The 21,178-nt window shown below is 39.8% G+C and overlaps 1 pseudogene; it reads right to left on the bottom strand.

Annotated features, from left to right (window-relative positions):
* Positions 1-2,340: 2,340 nt before the first annotated feature.
* LOC137235796 (uncharacterized) overlaps positions 2,341-21,178 on the bottom strand; it is a 601,114-nt pseudogene continuing 582,276 nt past the window's right edge.

Genomic DNA, 21,178 nt, shown 5'->3' with positions numbered 1-21,178 from the left:
ACCTTTTTGATAGTACATGTTCAGGCATAAACAGCTACAATTAGTATCTCCATAGGACATGCTCAAATAAAAGGGATATCATCAAAACGTATAAAGAGATTAACACTGCCCATAGTCTCATGATCCATTGTGAATCATTCCAGACTCATAATAATATCTTCTTTTCTGCAGTCGTATAAAGGTCTAACAGGTTTATGAAGTAATCTTAACTAATTATCAATGTTAAGACATCCAACGTTTTAAGTCATCGTACGGTTGCTTCTTGATACTACCTTATACATACATATGTATGCACTACCAAAGCGGCATGTCTATTAGACCGGGTAGAGTCTTTTCCGTAAATTTATTTCCGGAATATCTATCCCCACGAACTGCAGTTTTAAAGAAGTGTTAACATGATCTCTCTAAGTAGGAATGATAGGAAGAGGGCTACGATTTCGTATGATAGCGGCATGTAAATCCACACCGACGGCTTCAAAATAGGCTTAGGTAAGGGGCTGGAAACTATTTCTATTCTCAAGCGACTTCTACGTCATTCAAACTGCAATCATCTTGCAGGTATGCTTTTAGCAAAAATCCTCTCTACTGGCAAAGACTGCAAATTCCTCGAGGCCTGTAGCATAACTGCCAAGGTCTCTACTTTTTCTGACAGTCAGGCAGCAATAAAGGCGCCAGATGAGCTATATACCATTGCGAAACAAGTAGGGATACGTAAGCAACTTATAGCTCGTGAACGATGTATCAGTTGACGAAGACATTACGGTTGCTGATGTAATCTGTGAACGGTGATCGGGTTTCAGTGAACGGTGTATCGGTTAACGGGGACGGGTTTTCACCGCATTAGTGTATTATTAATCAGTAGAGTGAGGTAACGTTGGTTGGGCAAGTGGTTGGTGGTGGCGATGAAGAATCGGTGATTCGATTCCCAAGCAACCGGTGGTTGCCGAAGTCGATACCCGGAGAATCGTAGAAACGAATCGGTGGATTAGTGAATGCCGGAGGATCGTTGATGATGAATTGGTAGATCGATTCCCAATCAATCGGGGCCTAATAAAATCGCTACCCAGCGAAACGGAGTTAGTGGATCTGTTGATTGATTTCCATGCAACCGGTTGTTGGGGGAATCCCTACCCCCCGAATCGCAAGTGTCGAATGCGTAGACTGCCGTTTAGAAGTTGTCGAATCGGTTGATCAAGGTCCAAACAACCCATGGCTATTGAAATCAATGTCCAGCGAACCGCGGCTGAAGAACCGGTGGATGTCGGTCGATAGGGTTGGTGAATCGGGAGTGTGCAGATGACGAATCGGTCGAACGATTTCAAAGCAACCGGTGGCTGATAAAATCGATGTACGGCGAGTCACAGCTGACTTATCGGTGGATTTGTAACAGGTTATTTATATTGTGGGCTGGCCGCGTAGGCAGGGGGCGGCATACAGACCTAGGTCTGGAGAAGAAGGGGCGTAGGATTCAGTTTATTTCACGCTCGGACACATTAGAAGTAATGTAAACTGTTTTTATTTAAATATAAATCATTATAAACACTTTGAGAAGTTTGGACACTTGCGGTTGCCGAGTATGGCGCGTTTTAAATACTTTCAAATGATCACTTGCATATTGTCTGTGCATTATCATAAGATTGCTCATCATTGTTAAAGTGGGACAATATGTAGTAGTAATTCTATTAATGTATGGTGGTGATGTTACTGAATGTTTTTGTTGCTAATAAAAGCGGCATTACAAGTTGAGGGCGCAATTTTACTCTTTCTATCAAGAGGCATATTAGTACGTATTTTTTGTGATTCAATCTTAAATGTATTGCTCTTATTTCTCATACTTACCTTGACTTCAGCTCTATGTTCAATATAATGTAACAAATTTAGTGCAATTCCTGCAACCTTCTACAAACGTTCGAATCACTAAACTGTTGAATAAATAACTCCACTATTCAATAATGCAAAATCGCCTTTATTCAAGTACTCCACAATAACTACTACTTCTCGACAGATAGTGTGCTTAACTCAAACTCAATGCTGATTGCTCAGATTGCGCTCTTTTATGCAATTCGATTTCCTCGTTCCATACTTCTAGGCGTTTCCAGAATTTACTTAGTTACTAGCTATAAAATTATAACTACAGATGCGCGTGTATAGCTTCTCATATGCGCTTGTATATGTGAGTGATACTTGCACAAATTATTGCCTACTTTTCAGATATATGGATGTGTTTGTGCGTTGCTCTCCGCAGCTTGTATGGACATACGTGTAGAATTAATGATTAATTTGGTTATGTGCATACAAGTCACTGCTCAGTATCGGCTTAGAGATGATAGTATCCCTTAGTGTTGTTAGTATTCGTCACAAATAATTCAGCTTAGTAACTCAAAAATAATTTTTTTTAATTTATTCTTTTTTTATTTGCGTAATTTTAATTTGCATATTGCATTTTTTTGAAATTTTATTGTACATATATTTGCACAACTTTAGATATTTTAATAAGAATATTTTTTTTTTGCCAGAATTACATATTAACACACTTATTTGAAATATTGTACAATTTTGTGCCTGCTTTAATAAAAAAACTAAAAAATCAATTAATAAATAATACCCCATTAAAATATTTGTAGACGTACATAGCTACATATTTAAAATAATCATTTAAATATTGAAGGTTTTAAATGACAGCGGCGTGTAATGCAACCGCAACATAATCCTCACTACCACCTTACCAGCACCGTAGATTCATAAAATTTTCTCGCTCTTTCTCTCTTCTTACATTTTTCAGTAGTCGTTATCTGAAACCACAACTACCGTGACAATGCCAGCTCAGCTGTCAATTTTAGCGACTGTTATAGCTCAAGGTTCACTGTCTACTGTCAAGCAACTGTCAACTTTCGCATACACTGGCCTTGCTGTGGTTTGGTTTGCTTTCGTTCTTAGTCTTTCTCAACGTATGCTATAGGTATGCGCGTGAGTGTACATACATACTTTACATTACAACAAAAACGAGGAATAACAATGAAAAGAGCATTAGGTGCTGCCACTGCTGCTGTTGATACTCACGTTCTGCCATGTTGCGCTGCTGTCACGTTTCCTAAAGTTTCACGAAATTGAGCTGCGCTGAGCCACTCTAGTAGCACTCGCACTCACACTCGTACTCGCACAAATCATAAGTAGTCATTGCCTCGCAGCATGTTCAGCTGCTTTCACGGCTTTCTAAGGTTGCACAAAGTAGGCCAAAGTAATGAATTTAATACCACCAAAAGAAATGGAGCTCAGCGCAAATTTTAAGCCCTCTCTCAATTTATGGTGAAATTAAATTAAATTTATAGTCACGTTGATGTGACTTTTGAAATACTGGCAGTGCAATTAAATATGTCACACTTCCAGTAGCAAAAACAACTTGGCGTTGATCAGTTCACCTGACGTGTAGCTTGGCTGGCCAATATAAGTAGGGACGACATATGATAAGAATTTATGCTCGGTTCCTTGTGCGAATTAAAGTTAATTACTCCATCTGACATTATCAACAAATATAATTATAAATCAAACGTAGATAAATGTCTCTTTTGTGACAATGAATAGCTGAAGAAGTGAAAGAAGAAAGACATAGAAAATTTTAATAAAAGCTTTAAAATATAGATCTTAAAGTAAGCTATAGAAATTTTCTGCCCTATATATACGCGTGTAATTCTATAAATGTTGCGAAGAGGAACCGACATCGAGATCTATGGCCGGTCTTCAAAGTCTACCTTAAAATCTTTTGGATTTATTACAGGGATTTGACGCAATACATTTACTAATCTCAATAGAGCCGGTTTTGTTATTCCAAAAACAAGAGCGTAACTTGATTTTGGAAATCACACAGAGTTCGTTTGCTGCTTAGTGCATTAAATAAGCGAGATTTAAAATAAAATCTACGCAACCTCCTCGTTATCTCACTTTCCCGAAGCGTGCTGCCCTATAACTTTATGTACAATATCAGAGTGTGCTTAAAAGCATGGACCAAATAAGAGGAGGATCTAAGTACCAGCAGTTTACTTGCTAGCGTGGGCAAATCATGGTCAACCATAAGCCTTTACGCAAGATTAGATCAGGTTCAACCGGCCGGTCGGTGCGGACTTTACACAGACTGAATTAGTCCGTAGTTTTACCAAAGTGTGCTTAACGACCAAACTGTAAACCGTCTTCCGTCTTCTTGACAAATATTAAAAGCTTTCTAGCATCCATGTCACTTTCTGCTTCTAGATCTTATAACTGTATCGCTCTTTATAGCTGGGGACGTAGCCTGACGAGCGCAAGGCACGATTGCAAATCATGCTCAATCGCTTCCTACTTCAACCCAATTTTCCTACATCTGCTATCCTTGCCAGTGCCCTAATAAGAAAGCATATGTTGTCGGAAGGCTGGGTATGGTCAGAATATTTATAGTGTGCACTCAGTCCCCTCGATATAAGACAATGGTGTGGGACCAATTGGTTATGGAAACTGTTCTCAGTTCTTCTCACATCTCTCAGCTTATAGGGTGTTTACGTAAACAGAACCGTGATTAAACACCCGCTACCAACAACATCACAAATGCTAAGGCTGGAAAGCAAAACCCAAATATTCCTTAGTCTACATTGATCTCGAAATTGATAAAAAAAATATATCTCGGATTCAAGACTCTGAGCACAGTGCATGGTGTCATCAAATTTCTTCTCTGCATATCTGGTATTTTCGGAATACAGAAATAGGGAAAAGTAATACGACACTAAGGGATGGCGTCGGCCCTGCGCTTGCTTAGTTAGCTCGACCTACACCTGTTCAAAAGCAAAGAGCAAGAAGCCAGTGGAATCATAAAGTCTTCCTGTTGCCAGACATTCTTGTAATAAAATATTTAGGACACTGCGAGTGTGACAAATAAATCCCTGACAAACCACCACCTCACAGTGAAAGAGTTGGCGCGCTAATATGCCCCTCACTAGCTAAGTAATTATTAAATTCTTTAACATTTACACCATTGGATAGTAGCCATATACACCATCTGTTTTAGCGCCGACCTACGCCGGGAAGATGCTGCACTGACCGGTCTGGTCGTATCCATTGAAGAAAAGGCTCACTAGATTCAGATTCGCTCCAGTAACGCCAATAAAGCAGCATTTCTCGAAAAGACCTTCCTGAGTTTCGCCCACTCATATAAGTCGGCGTAGTATCTATAAAATTGATTAGTGATCTTCTAGTCGTCGTCAGGCTAATCGTCTTCTTATTTCTGCCCTCATTTAGTTAAAAAATTTCAGAGTTGTTTTAGTACTCACCTTTTAAAATATGATCTCACTTTGGCACACATTTTTAACCCAATTGATACACACATCTCTCACGCACACATCCTCATACACCACTGTATTCATCTACTACTCGTTGTTGTTGAAACTTCACCCCATCACGCAGCAGTAGCAATGTCATCAGTCGTAGACATTTATGACTGAACAACAAGCTTAGCGTCAACGTCTGTCCGCATTCAACACCGCATCGTCAAGGCGGTGCTCCGTAGCAGCTACGTTCCTTTACTGCACTCTTCTCAGTTGTCATTTGCTTGAATTTCACAACAACACGCATATGTTGCAAGAATTCATCATGCAACATATTCACACACATTGAGGTCAGCGTTAAACCGCTCAATATGTACGCCGAACAAAACCACACAACCAAAGTAGAAGAGCTTGAGCTGGTTGCTGTAGTAGGTTGATGAGCATGTGCACCTGGCAAAAGATCACAAAACCCAATCGTGGTTAGACTCATGAAACAAAAGTAAATGCCATCAAACAGTGACCATTGTTCCAATAATACCATGACCAATGAGCCAAATGCTATGTACGCCAACAACAACATAACGCAAAATGCAAGCGGCAGCGCCAAAGACCAGCGTAGTGTGGGTATGCTGTTGGCACGTGTGCCGCTTGAATGTGATGGGAGTGGTGGAGCTGAGTGCTCACCATAGCTGAGCGCGTCATCAGCTGGAGGGCGTACGTAGCAGTAGGGGAAGTGGGCGGATTGTGCGGGTTTTGTTGTGCGTTGTTGATGTTGCTGCGCCGATTGCAGTTGCTGATGATGTTGTTGGCTTTGTAGTTGTTGTATTTTAAAATTACACTTTTTATCAGACACTTGTTGACTCTTGAAACCGAATATGGCGTGCCGTTTATTCATAGTTGAACGACAAGAACAACAACACAAAAGATGTTCGCAGAAACCACTTGCCAATTTGGCCAATATGCTGCCGATGCTTGAGAGATAGACCAAGGTGAGTGGTATGCCAAATGTTCCGTAGACAATAGTGACCATACGTCCTAGCGTAGTGCGTGGTGTTATGGTGCCATAACCTGAAATGAAAGCAACGGAGGAAGGTAAAAAGTATTAAATCCCTGTCATGAATTTATTGATTCAATAATAGCCCGCTGAGCCCGTGGAGTCGTGCATGTACATGTACAACCAAGATAAACAACTCAAGATCTTGTAAAACTTAATACGAAAGATGAGAGGAGGGAGAAAGGAGTCCCAAGCCAAGGAAAACAAAAGTGCTATCAGCAAAGCGGCGGCTTAGGAGAGCGAAAGTAGAGGGAGTAAGATAGCTCTCTCGCAGTACCATGCAGCACTAAGAATTATCCAACGCTTGGGAGCAGGAGTCGACCTAACAGACCTGGAGGGTGAGCATTTAGAATATGCCCCTTGGGTGGTAGAAGTATTTCGAAGGCATAAACTACATACAGAGTGTATGTGCCTAAGTGGTGAATAAAAGGAATAGAAACTAAAAGCAAATTCTTAGAGACCAATTGTAAAGCAAGCAACGGGACATTCATATGGCTAAGAAGGTAAAGGCATCTGCCTTTGCACTGATATGTATGTTGGATATTCGATTTCAATTCTCAGTTTCCGAAAAACTAGCTGATGAAAAAGTGAAATCCAGAAACATGGCCTAGTACCCATCGCCGTTTGTAATCTTTACAAATTTTCTCTAATATCAATAACAAAAACCATTGTGTATAGCAGTTGAAAAGTTTTGCTGCAAAAAACACTCGGTATTGCAACCAGTAAGAGGACGAAGCAACTTTGAGCTTCAGAATGCAAAAGCAACATTGAACAGAAGGCGAGCTGCATAGACGAGACAAATAGGTTTTAACTGTTGGATAAATGGGCTACACTTACTCGAAGGTAAAGCTGCAAATTAGAGGGAGGACGTGAAAGTAGGATAAGCCAAAGAAAGGTAATTCTAAGACTCCGGCTTTCTCGGCAGTGCCAACGGGAGGTAAGACTAAGACTTCGGCTGTACTCGAGAGGATGGGTGATGTGACAAACGAAAGGGAGCATAAACTTAAAGCTCAAGATGATACTGGAAGATGAATAGCATGCATGGTGAAGAGGGAAAATACGCTGTGATTTGTGTATCTTGGTCTACGAAGGAAAGTCAGCTCTATAACTTCCGAATAAACAATCAGATGGAGGATATGTTGTGAATGCAGCTTGTGAAAATGTCCTGGGGCACAGGCAAAATTTATCTGCGACTCAGGAGATGAAGTCCCAAAAATAACAATTCCAACATGCTAGAATGGTGAGAGGTTGCAGAGGACCTCGAAAACCTTAAACCAAAAAGGCAAGAGTATGAGGTTGTTGGAGGGGGACAAACAGCCCAATGGTGTTGCAAGTCTTACAGATAACCCCTCAACAGAGTAAAGTGGCGTCCAGCGAGCTTCTCCCAACTCTTAAGCAGGGTCCGTTTACCGTAGCTTTAATCCAGGAGCCTGGGTTCTCAACGGGATGAAAGGTTTCTGGGCTCAACGCGCACTAATTTGGCGTTTACTACGCGCAATCGGAAGAAATTTGTATTTGTGAAAATATTGGTAGCTGCAATAACGGAAAGGAAACAGCTGCCTAACTACATTACTGGCGACATTACAGTCGTGGCTTTCGAGCGGAAGCATAATAAGGTATTTATTCAGGCATCCTCCTATATTCCCCACACTGCAGAGGCAACGCCAGGCGAGTGCAAGAGGCTGGTGGAAGTGGAGGGGAGCAAAAGGCGGCTGGTCATAGGTGCGGATGCTGGAGATGGATGAGTGGAGAGACGATATAAATGATAGAGGCAAGTATTTATTTTCTTATACTCTATAAAGCAATTTGCAAATAAATGCGGGAACCAATGACTTCCTACCAAAGACGCTTATGATTTCTTTCCACAGAGCTTCTCCCGTAAGAAGATGTAGAGGAAAAGCAAACCCGCCAATGTGGAGCGTGGAGTTGAATCTGCCTAGGAGACAGGTAAAAGAAATGTTAAGCTGACAAAGCGGGAAGTGAAGTGCAAATTCATTCCACTCTTTCCAGCAAACTTCAGCGCGATTCGAATTAAATCAAAATAATCAAGTTTCTAAAGCCTTTCATTGCACTTTTATTATTCTTGACCGGAAATTAAAAAAAATAAACAAACTTTTCATCAAAACTTACCCACTGTTGTCACAACAGTTAACGAATATAGAAACGATGTGGCAAAATTCCATTCAAATTGTTGTTGTTGCTTTTGCAATTGCCATTGACGTTGTCGTTCTGCTTGTAATTGCCAATAACGTTCACGTTGTTGTTGTTGTTGTGCATTTGCTGCATCATTACCATAATGTTTACTTATTGCCGATTTCATGCTTTGATAATCGTAAGACTGCGAGGGTGGATGTTGTGAAATATCTTGTTGTTGTTGTAGCCTCAAGTTTGCATTATTGGTTATAGCGGGATCTGCAGCCACTGCACCAGTGCCTGCTGTTGATAGCGTCAAATCCATGGCAAGCCGTTCGACTAATTGATCTTGAAATTTATTAATCTCCAAGGCAGCCAATCTATGGTGCGTGGGTATGTGTGTGGGTGTGTGTATGTGTGTGTGTGTAGGAGATGAATTGTGATAGTAGGAAGTAAATTTCAGATTGTAAGTTAAGGGCAGCGTAATTGTTGGAGGTATTAGAAAGAAGAAAATTTATTTTAACCCTTTCGATACTGATGTCCACTACAGTGGACATGACTTTGAAGCGACTGTTATTTTCAATTTGAAGCTCTTAAGCATCATTTTCTATGAAAAGAGGCCTAGCGGTTTATTTTGAGTATAAAAACAGTGTCCCGGTAATTGCTTTAAAATTTTGTCAATATTATGCAGACTTTTGTGAAGGAAGGTTGTTATATTATATTTGGTGCGTTTGTTCTTTAATTATTTGTAATAAACAATTTTTATGTTTATTTGTGCCAACGGTATTTTTTTAGCTCGAAATTCTCTCTTTGAACGGTTGTAAGTGAAAAAAGATTGGAATACAGGTGAGTTTTCTAGAAACATAAAACCTTATGTCCTTTATAATGGACATGAGTAGTCAAGAGTTGTGAGTTAAGGGAAGATAATAATACTTTGTAGGAAAACGTTATGATGGCTAGGCACAAAATGTTGACAGAAAACGAGATGTTTGACCTTCTAAATAATTTCTCAGATTTCGACGATGAGTCGGATAATGACGAAATTGATTCCGCAGCGTTAACTAGGAAACGTAATGAAGGAGATGAAGAGGTGGAAAGTGTCGATACGAGTTGTGAGGAAAGTGAAACGGAACGAGATCTGAGTGCAGCATTCGAAAATCAACCAGATGCACGTCCTCAACAAACATCTTTTTCAACACCATCCTCAATAAGGAGCGAAGAGAATGTTCCACAAAATGAGTATTTTTCCGTGAGAGTATTGCGTTCAGTTTCTACTAAAAAGCAAGTATACCAGAAGCAGAAGCGGGAAATGAATGTTTTGATTGGGCAAATATAACTCAGAAAAGTGACATTCAATGGAGGCACTCCCGGAGTAATGACCGATTTGCTGATTTTAATTTTTCCCCACCTGTTAAGTTGTCTACAGGAGTCAAAAGTGAGTACGAGTATTTCCACAAATACTTGCCGACTCAATTTTTTGAAGATGCATCCAACTTCACTAATCTTTATGGTGTGCAGAAAGAATCAAACTTTCGACCAACTAGTCCTGGAGAAATTCGGAAGTTCTTTGCCTTACACTGTATTATGGGTATATTGAAGTTTCCACGCATAGCAATGTTTTGGGAGACAGGTACAGCACTACCATTATTTGCTCACAATATGACACGTATTCGTTTTTATGAGCTGCGAACACATTTGCATTTAGTGGATACTAGCCTACCCCCACAAACCCAAGATAAATTATATCGCGTAAGACCTATAATGGATTCTATTCGGAAAAGGTTATTGGAGCAAGAGCTGGAGGAAATCCTTTGTGTTGATGAACAGATTATTCCATTTAAAGGGCGCCTGGGAATAAAACAGTATATACGTGGTAAGCCTTGTCCATGGGGAATAAAGCTTTATATTCTTTGTGGAAAAAGTGGTATGCCGTATGATTTCATTGCGTACCAGGGTTCATCCACTGAAATTGATGTAAATGTTATAAGCAAACTTGGTTTTGGTGCCTCAATCACGTTGGAACTTCTAAAAAGAGTGCCCCAGGATTCTGTTGGTCACAAAATTTATACAGATAATTTCTTCACCACATATTCTTTACTTGAAATTTTTGAGAAAAGGAAAATCTTTGCTGCTGACACAATTCGCGGTAATCGTTTCCAGAATCCACCTCTCTCCACGGATGCTGTTATGCGAAAGAAAGGTCGCGGATATGCAGAACAAGTTGTAAGCCGCGATGGAAAAGTTGTTGTAACAAAATGGTTCGACAACAAAGGTGTTTACTTAGCATCTAACTTTGTAGGAATCGGCGTCAAGGACAAGATGCAACGTTACGATAAAAAAAGAAAAACAATTTATTGATATTGAAAGACCTGAAGTTGTGCAGCTCTATAATAATGGTATGGGAGGTGTGGATCTTTTTGATCAAATGTTGTAGTACTACCGTATTTTTATCAAATCTAAGAAGTGGACCCTTCGAGTGATCATGCATTTCTTCGATATAGCAATTGTTGCGAGTTGGTTCGAATATAAAGCAGACGCAGATGAAGATGCTATACCCCAGAAGGACCAAATGGATTTACTTGCTTTCAGAAAAAGATTGGCAAATACTCTTTTGACAGTATCATGCACATACCCTCAATGTTCTCAAAATGCAAGTAAACGACGTCGATCTTCAAATACCTTAGACAACGACGAGGAACCAGTACCTAAGAGACTGAAGTATTTCCACCAACCACCGATTGATACGCGTTATGGCTAAAGCGGCCATTTACCAAAGTTTGATTCTTCACAGAGCAATGCAGTTCGTTGTAAAATGGAAGGATGCAAACAAAAAACGTACTTTTATTGCACGAAATGCAATGCCCACCTCTGCATTCGTCGAAATTCCAACTGTTTTTATGAATACCATTCAAAATAGTTTCCTTGAAATAAACCGTTAAACTCATAAACTGTAAGGCATATTTACCTTTTCTCTAATAAAACTGAATTTGGTTGTAAAATTATTTAAATTGTTTTCCTCTGTTCGAAATTTGATAGACTTTACTGCATTAAACTGACTACCTTGACTGCTCATGTCCACTCAGGTGGACATGAAATTCTGACCACGCCCATATAAGGAGACAATTTTTGCTTTCACTAAAGTGCTCCTCACAGTAATTACAATTACTCAGAAATATATTTGTAATGCGTACTAGCTGGCGGTAGTGAAAGGGTTAATGAAATTAATTGAATTACATTTGCTAAGTAACAAATTTAATTAAATTCAAATGCCCAATAAATGCAATTTTTGGTTTCGGTCTTATGCAAATATATTTAGTTAAGGTATCTTATAGGAGAGTACCTTGCAACACTCATTTTAGGTGTAAACAAAGTACATATTTACCATTTTCCATAATTAAATAATTTGACGTGTGTTATCTCTGTCTTACTCTCTACGCATCTTTAATTTTCTTACTATCCCTTCAAGCATTTACGCCAACTGCACATCATCGAAGCTTCCATCCCTCTAGATTTTACCATGTACTCAATTCCTTTACTTTTGTGTCCTCTTTCACCTATATTTTTCTTAATTTTCAATATCTCCCCCTTCGTTTTCTCTCCGTTTCGGTATTCCCAAGTATTCCTAAGTCTTCTTTTTCTTTGAATTAAGCACCTTTCGTTCCACAATTCCTTCGTGCCTACTCATATTTTAACCGTATTTTGTTTTTCTCTTCTCTTAACCCTTCTCGCTCCTTCCCATCCCCCATCATCATGGGGAAAAGTATTCGTTCGTGAATCCAGAAGTATTTAGGCTGAGATAATTGTAGGCGTCTAAGCGAGGTGTAAACTACATCCCTCTTACCTGTACAGCTGTAAGTATAAATGCTCTAAGTGTAAGTGTAACCTTCGAAGAGATTTTAGGCTGAGTTTCTTTTTCCTATAAATTCGCGGGACGGGACCTACTTGCTTTATGACTACTCCGAATGGCATTTGCAAAGCGAATAAGTTTTCACTGAGAGGTTTTGATGGCAGAAATACACTCGGAGTGCTTGCCAAATACTGCCAAGGGGCGGCTCTGCTTAGAAAAATTGCCTTCTAGTTGAAAAAACTTGTTACTAAGATTTTGATGTTGCTTTGCACGGGGCGTGAACCCAGCATCATCGGTGTGGTAGGCAGAGCACGATACCATCACACCACGACGGCCGCCAAATATTATTAAAAAGGGAACCAGTTTTGTGGTTCTATTTCTTGAAGTAGAAAGATATTGTAGAAGTTTGAACAACTTTGGTATACTTGGTAAAGCTGCTGCGAAAAAATTTTATCTTTTTTTCAAACCGAAGGCAAGGTGTGCACTCCTCAAGGGCGTGTGTTTTTTTCATCACACGGTAATGTTAAGCTAAAAATATTTTCTTTTGGGGTTCCAATCCGTTGGAACGTCATTACGAACTAAGACGACAAGAAAAGAAGAAGAAGAATTGTTTGACAACTGCGAAGTGGCTCCAAACTTCATTCGACCTCAAGCAAAATGTGTAAGACAATGTAAAGTCTTGGTCGAAATGCAGTGCACTCTAGATCACTTCAAGGCCTTAATAGATGGTGTTCTTCACTAGCACATACTAAATACCTTTTTATTAAGCCACGCATTCTGAATTTAATCGTGTTCAATATCCGCACAGCGGCAAATGCCTAGACGGTAACTAAATGGTGCTTTTTTTCAGACACGCCATAGATCAATATCCGAAAAAAGATTATGTTGTTTTTGTTATGGCAATGAGGACACTCCCCGAAGGTTTTGTAAATTGTTATCGATATTGTTGGTTCTTCGCGGGTTATAGATCCGGTACGTTCTGGTAACAACCACCATTAACATACCAGCCCGACCATTTCGGGAACGATTTAATATGACCACATTAAACGTGCTAGGCCATGCCGCTCCCCATACCCTAGTTTCATGAGGAACTTGGAGATACCAGGAGCCTCGCCTGCTAAATATGTATATGATGCATGCATATATCTAACAGGATTCGCCTCGCGTAAGGGAGGTTTTCAATTGAGTTGCGGAAGCTTTGATTATTAACCACTTGATGCCCTTGAAAATATCATCAACACCACTAGCAGTTCCCAAAACCTTAGGGTTCTTTATCGTTACAAGAAGAAGAAGAAGACGGCAGTTGCAGATAAGTATGTTGGATGATACTGATATCATCGGCCTGAAATCAAACTGAGAATAACTCTTCCCAGTAAAAGTACTGAAAAAGATTTAATGATGAGCTATAGAGCTTTGCGCAGATAACTACATAGTCTGGCGTATTAAAACACAGTATGTACGCTGGCTATGCCATTTTATCCGAATTGAAGATGATGCTGCGGCTATGAAATCGGTACCCGCCCATGGAAGCAGATGAAGAGGGCGGTCCGCAATCTGTTGAAAAGACCAGGTCTAAAACGATTTAAATTCCCTTGGTGTGACCAATTGACGCCAGATAACTCAACAAAGGAGCCACTGGCACAACTTATTGGACGGCCATGACTGTTTCAACGGTCAGGCGGCAATTTAGTAAGTAAATAAGTCCCAAATCACGAATGTATTCATTTCAATTTTATAGCACTTGAATTATTTATCTAGACGCTGTTAGCAAATGCCTTAGATGACCTAGATTAAAACTCAATTACAGTTAGTTTATCTCAAGCTTGGCATTATTCAAAACAAGCTTTGTCTTTCATCTAGTCGAACCGGCTGCTTCCTATCTTTTGGACTGAGCTTATAAAGGCCACAGGGTATGTCGATTACTTGACATAAAACTGCGACATCCTAGTAGATGACATGGTCCACCCCGCTGAAACAGCAAGTTTCATTGGACTCCCGTTAGATGACATTGATGACTGGTCGCACCTATTTGATGGGGCGAAGCACTGATAAAACAGCAACAACATCCTAGTAGATGTTGGTCAACCGCTGTCTCCCTTAGAAAAAACGTACATGCGCTAACCTAACCGTTTGAGCTTTGCTTGAATCTCCTTTATTTACAAAGTTCTTTGTCTTCTATTTCTTTCTCTTATTCTTCACCTTCGGATACTTTTTATTACTCTTCTTCCTATATAACTCTCTCTTCTTCTTTCTTTTCCTCCTCTTCTTAATTCAATTAAATTTTCTTCTAATTTAATTTTCTTCTTATTCTTCTTTTTCTTCTTCTCTTTTTTCTTTTTCTTATTATTTTTAATAAAATTATTCTTCTTTTCTTCTTCTTCTTCGCTGATTAAAATACTCAATGAATTTTTTGGGGAGCAGTATCGATGATGAGGGTTCTTTGCCGAATATTAATCTGGTACGTTCCGGAAATCAGCAACTTTAAGACATTATCTCAGGAACGATAACCACGTCGCACGTTCTAGGTCTGTGGACTTATATCGCCCTATCGTAAGAGGTAGGTCTTCCGCAAGAATATTCTAAGCACCATAGCCCGTAGAAGGAAAAATGCTTCTATGCGTAAAGGCCTTTTCAAAAGATATTTTTATCTTATCAAAAGCATTTCACAAAATCGCACCCTTTAGTTTTCTATTTTCTTTTCACGGAGCATTTTTCTTCATACAAGACCCTATAAGCATGTACACCCTGCAAAAATACTCCTTTAAAGCTAACAACTCACTTTGTCCAATTTTCCTTGTAGAGTATGTTCAATGAAACCGTTATATCCCAAATATCCTCCACAGTACGTTGTAGCGCCACATTTTCACCACCCCATGCACAAGCAGCCGCATTATCATCATCCTCGCCACCCACTCCCGTACCAATACCGGCACCCGTTTCAGTATTAGCATTAATATCAGCAACGTTAATGTCATTGCCAATGGCACCAAAAGCAGCTCCTCCATAGGCTTGTGCTTCCATTGCTGCTTGCTGTGAATGAGTTTCTATGTTTGACGACCACAACTTGCTGGCATGTCTGTTGTCAATGTATGTTTCTGTTTCCGGTTTCGACATCAACCCAAATTGCTTAGCAACTGTTATATCGGCTGGTGCTGCTCGACCTTCCGTTACTTCTCCTGTGCTATTAAATTTCAGTCTTCTCTCATCTGCTTGCCACTTTATTTGGGGCGTATTCACATGGAAATCACTATTTCTAGCGTGTGGTTTTAGCTTGGCTTCATCAGTAGCTTGTGCTACTTGTAGTTGATGCACTCCTCCTGTGTTTGTTTCTTCCAGTAACGGCTCATTGGATTTGTATAACTTTGATGGATGCACGCTTGTAAAACTGGGTTGCGGTGTAAGTTTATGTGGTTGGTTTTTGTGTTGTTGTTGTTGCTGTTGTGTCGATATGTATGCATTTTGCGCGTAAGGCCAAGCATGTGGATCACTGACAACGCCCGCTGCGCTTCCTCCATCACTGGATGTTTCTATGGTGAGGCAGAGAAATGAACCTGTGAAGTGAAGAAGAAAAACTAAATTTAGTTTTTGGAAAAAAGTTTTAATGTAATTTGATTTGAGAAGTATTATAATGGGTCCCAAGCATAAAAAGTGAGCAACAACAAAGAAGCTACATTTTAGCTAAAAAATCGGCTTTAAGTTCACTTTTTATGCATGAAGCCCAATAACACGAGGTTTAAGAGCTGGCCTGCGAAGTAGGAGCGTGATTCCAAAAACGTGTTTTATTATAAAGTATTGGGAGTGAGAGTGGGAGTAGGAATGGGAGCGGGAGTTAGGAGTGAAAGTAGGAGTGGACAAGGAACAAGAAATAGGAGTGGGATTGGGACTAGTTGAGGGATTGGAAGTAGGAGTGGGAATGTGAGTTTGAGTGGGAAAGTGAGTTGGAGTGGTAGTGGGAGTGGGAGCGGGAGTGGATGTGGAAGTGGGGTGGAAGCGGAAGTGTGAATGTGCGTATGAGTGGCTGTAGGAAGAGGAAAAGAAAGTAAATTAGAAGAGCATGGGTTGGAGAAAGAAAAGCGTAGCAAGGCCCACTTTTTGAATTTAGGCAAATAAATTTTCGAGAAGAACAAACTCAGCCATGTGCGCTGGTGTATCGTTAAAGAAAATAAGTTGCTCGGTGAGCTGGCTCCAATCAAGCAAAGTATTTTTAGAACTGGCTTAACGGATTTGAACACATGTGAAAGCAGCAGCTATCCTCCGGAGGCTGTAGAGATATGTAACATTCCTCAATACTCATGCAGTCAATTTATGTGGGATCTTATTAGACTAGGTACTGTTGGGACTCATGATCGTTGAGAACCAAGCCGAGGCTTCGCTCTTTGAAGTTGCAATGAAGGTCAAAGGAGAGAAGCCAAAACCACCGTCTACTCACTTATTTGCCTGGTGCGTCATATTTTTGTAGGACGGAGATGACAGCGTTTTTATTTACGAAGACATCGTCCATATAGGCAGTAGTACCTCTCTCTTTAGGAATTGGGGCATTTAGGTAACGATCAATTTTCTCCTAGGTTCTTTTATTTTTCTTCATTGCTATTGGTTTTCATGACGCGGGCCACAAGCCCAATGCTGAATTGGGAGCAGTATTTATACATTATTATAGCAACCCACTTAGTTTAGGTTAGGTTAGGTGGTAGCTGCCCTGATAAGGACAGCTCACTTGGACAACATGAAGGTCCGTTGTGATACCACATACACCAAAAATAACGGTGACTTAGATCTAGCTACTTAGAGAATCGTTGAGTAGCAACGATAAAGCTCCGAATGATACCGAGCTCTACTTTGGATAAATCCTCGGGAGATCCAAGCGAGTCGCGACTGAAGTAATTTCGCCTAGTTCTGGACGCAGGAAGCGTAGGCTGCAGGAAGGAACTGCATGTGTCCATGCTCTGCGCTCGTAAGGTCTAGTATACATCTACTGGGGGCTGCAAAGCGGCCGACTTAAGGGATTGTAATACTTTGGACTCATTCAGTCTATGTGGGGTTGTAACGAAGGGAAACCTCCTCTGTAGACATCGCAAACATCGCGCAGTTGGGCAGCAATAGCAAAAATACCGCAAAACGGTAAAATTTGCTGAGGTGCGAAATCAAGCAATTCATATCTCAACTCGAAGCGTGGGTAAAATAAATAGGTTTGCTGTTAGCATTCGCTTTCGAGGGCAACGGTTCAAGCCTTCATGCTATCTCGTCCGTGCCCAAGCTAAGCGGGAAGGGCCTTCCACCTTATGGACACGCGACCGTTTCCCCTCAACCCTGACTTTATCCGCAGACCCGTTCGACAGCTAAAGGGGCTACCTAGTGTCATTAAGGTACGCTTCCCCTCAGTCCATTGATCGACCTTCGAAGTTTCTGCTGTTGCAACTCCGCATTTAACTCCTCCAACGGTGGTATCAAGCCAGTGATCCCCAAGTAATCGATTCCTCGCATTCTTGTTACAGCTAACGACCGCACAACTACTCTATGAGAAGCCGCCACTGCTAAAATTATCATTACAGGAAGGTAGTCAAGCTTATCCTTAAATCCCCACTATCACCGACGCTTATTACCCTGGCTATGCCAATGGAGTTCGCTCCGTCGCCTTACGATTGTTGTTGGTCGCCTTAAAGCGTGTTTAAATCAAACTGATTCATTATTCCTCAGCTAGCGCTGCCTTCATACTCTCTGTTGCCTCTTTCTCATATTTCTCCTAATGTCTAGACTTTTCAGGAACATGCCTTCTGGAACAGTTGTATCTCATATTTGGTTATTTAGCGATATGCGTGTGTATGTGTGAGTAACAACTTCTGCTGTTATCTAATGATAACGTAATGTGTGATTGTTTCTCCTTCTTCTTCTTCTTCGATCTTATCTGCTGACTGCATATGTGCGTGTGAAATAATCTCTTCGCTTTGAGCTGCTGGTGAATTGTACGGAATATTCTTCGTTGCCTTGTACATATCTGTGGCTGCTTGCTTTAATGTTTACATGTACATAAGTGTGGCTGCTTGCTTTTTTGTTGTTGTGATTATTTACTTACATCACAGTGATGCTAATATTCGTCACAATATTTTGTTTTTATTAAATGGAGGCTTGTGGGACATCTGCTTGACCCTAGATTCGCTTCGTGAAGCCATCTCAACATTCCAGAAGACCCACTTCATAAGATACTTATTTACCAACCAGTTCACCCTAACGCAATCTACTAAGAGTTGCATAAAAACTATTTAGTCTATTCGATCTGGAAACCGCCAAAAAAATGTCTCTTCTAGGCAGGTAATTACCATAGGGGAAGTCTTAAATCGTTCTACTTCTATTTCGGTTTCACAGTACAACCATGATAAATGAATAAACAAAATTAAGATCTATTGATTTGTATAAGTTTAAACTACATTCGCATAATCCCATCCGAAAATCTTGTAAGCACCACGCACGTATTCCACCTGCAGAGGAAAATTCGCGAATCGATAAAGCGCTATAATAGAGGCGCAATGGCAAATAAAAATGCCATGAAATGTGTACTCACCAATAGCAGCAGCGTACAAATACCCAAATTTGCAAACAATGCAGGCCAAAAAGTCAGCGGTTGTGCACCCGCACCATCACCACCACTCTCACAACAACTAAAGCAACCGCAAAATTTGTCACGGTGTGGCACACCCAATTGCTGCTTATGTGGACTATTCATGTTGCTTCCTTTAATGCTGCTTCTACCACTGCCATTGCTACTAATTTTTAGAATTGTTGTGGCTTGTTTGTGTGGTGCGTGCGCAGGAATGGAAGTGGAGCCCGTGGCAGCATTTGACATATAATTTTCGATTGGTAACACTGTTGGGCCGCCAGTTGCACCAACACCAACACCACCACCACCACCATCATCACTACCTAAACCAGCTACCGATGCATAGCTATACAATTCATTACTGTCCATAATTCCAACACATTCTCCTCTAGCGTCGTTGCTTCCACCGCCTGCATCCAATTCACTATGACCGCCTTCCCCATATTCGCCATCAATTCCGTTTGCTTTCTCATTATTAACATTGTTCTGCTCATGTTTGTATATTTTTGTTGTTGCTGTTAGTGCTGTTGTTGTTGGTGCTGTGAACGTTGATTCATAGTGATAATCCGCATGGGCAATGGTCGCGTACGCGTGCGTTTGTTGTTGTTGTTGCTGCAATTGTTCAATGTTTGTGACTGCTGGCACTGATAATTTCTCGTTCATTGAGTTTGAAATTTTTCTTTTCACTTGGCTTGGTGTCGGTATTGTTTTCGCACGTTCTTCTTCGCTTTCACTTTTTTTACGTTCGTAGCAACTTTTTTTATCCCGGAAATTCCTTATTTTTTGTATGCTCTTTGATTTCAGTTCATTGTGTGCTTTCCTGTACTCGTTTTTTTTGTCTTCCTGTAGATTTTCTTTGTTTATTTTTTTTTTTGTTGATTTTTTGTGGGTCTTCTTGTTCTTTAGTTTTTTACTTTTCAAATTTTCATGATTTTGGTTAGCTTCGTTGTTTTTTTAAGTACTTTTTTTTATTTATAGTCTGTTATTCATTAATTATTTTTAAGGTTGCTTTTGTTTCATTTATCGCACGTTGCATTCACTTCTCCTAATCTTCATGATTTTATTGGATTAAGGTAACCTAGCAAAATAAAATGAATAATCAAAACAAAAATCATTGTTATTTGCCATTAAAATAATAAAAATATCGCTAACTAAATTTAATCAAAAATGATCTTAAAACTAATAACTATCACATAATAATCAAAAATGATGCTTTCCATTAAATATAATGAAAAATCAAATTTTTTTAAAGCAAGTATTTGATTTTTTGTTTCTAGAAATGCTTTTAGGTGTTATAGAAAATGCATGCTTTTTAATTTCTTGTTGTTAATTATCTTTATATATAAAAATCACGTGCCGCATTGTTTGTCCACGATGGACTCCTAAACTGCTGAACCGATTTTGAATTTGTTTTGCACCCCGTGTGTAGTTTGATCTTACTTGAAATACAGGATAGGTTAAATCTCAGTTTATGGCCGCAATATTATTTTATTGCAATTTTTGTAAATGTTTATACGTAATAATAAAATGTTAAGTATACGCACCGGCATTTATATTTTCAGGTGGTACTTCCGTGTAATTGGTGGGTGTTTAATTAAACAACGTGCTTATAAATAAAAAATATTATAGCGAATGATATCAAGTATATCACATCACCAGGCCCGTCGAGACGGGGGAAGGTTCTAAGAAATTTTTTTTTGATTCATGAGAGTTTTTAGTTGTTCCATGTGCAAATTTTAAGCCGAATTTCAAAAGCAATGAATATCTGCATTTCGTTTTAATATTATAGTGAAGTGTGAAAAATAAAAATCTATATATATAAAAAGAAAGTCTAAACTGTGTGTTAGTTTGTCGCCGGTGTTTGAAGAGATGCGTCGGTCGATTTTGTTCAAGCTTTCGCACAAGTTGCGTATACCTTACGCGGTGGTTACTACATAGCTCTGGTTGCGATCGACGTACAGGGTCTAAAGGTATAGGCCGAAAAATGGACCCGGGTACCTCTAGCGAGTGTGGGTAATATGGATATCAAATGAAAGCCGTTGCTGAGAGCTCTAAAGTAATTTTCATTGTGATATTCGATTAAATCGCATCAGCCTTGCAAAACTGATAATTATGCTTGCTAAACCGAAATAAAGACATGAATTAATAATACCCACATACCTATTTACATACGTCCTATGCGATTTGCCTGAAATATGGTATATAAATTTGCCTATATTAGTATTTACGACCTTTTTTCCGCGAAGTAGACCAGAAACGCACTG

This window comes from Eurosta solidaginis, unplaced genomic scaffold, assembly GCF_040869045.1.
Source record: "Eurosta solidaginis isolate ZX-2024a unplaced genomic scaffold, ASM4086904v1 ctg00001022.1, whole genome shotgun sequence".
Taxonomy (NCBI): domain Eukaryota; kingdom Metazoa; phylum Arthropoda; class Insecta; order Diptera; family Tephritidae; genus Eurosta; species Eurosta solidaginis.
The sequence above is the reverse complement of the archived record's forward strand: the minus strand, read 5'-3'. Positions and strand labels throughout refer to the sequence as shown.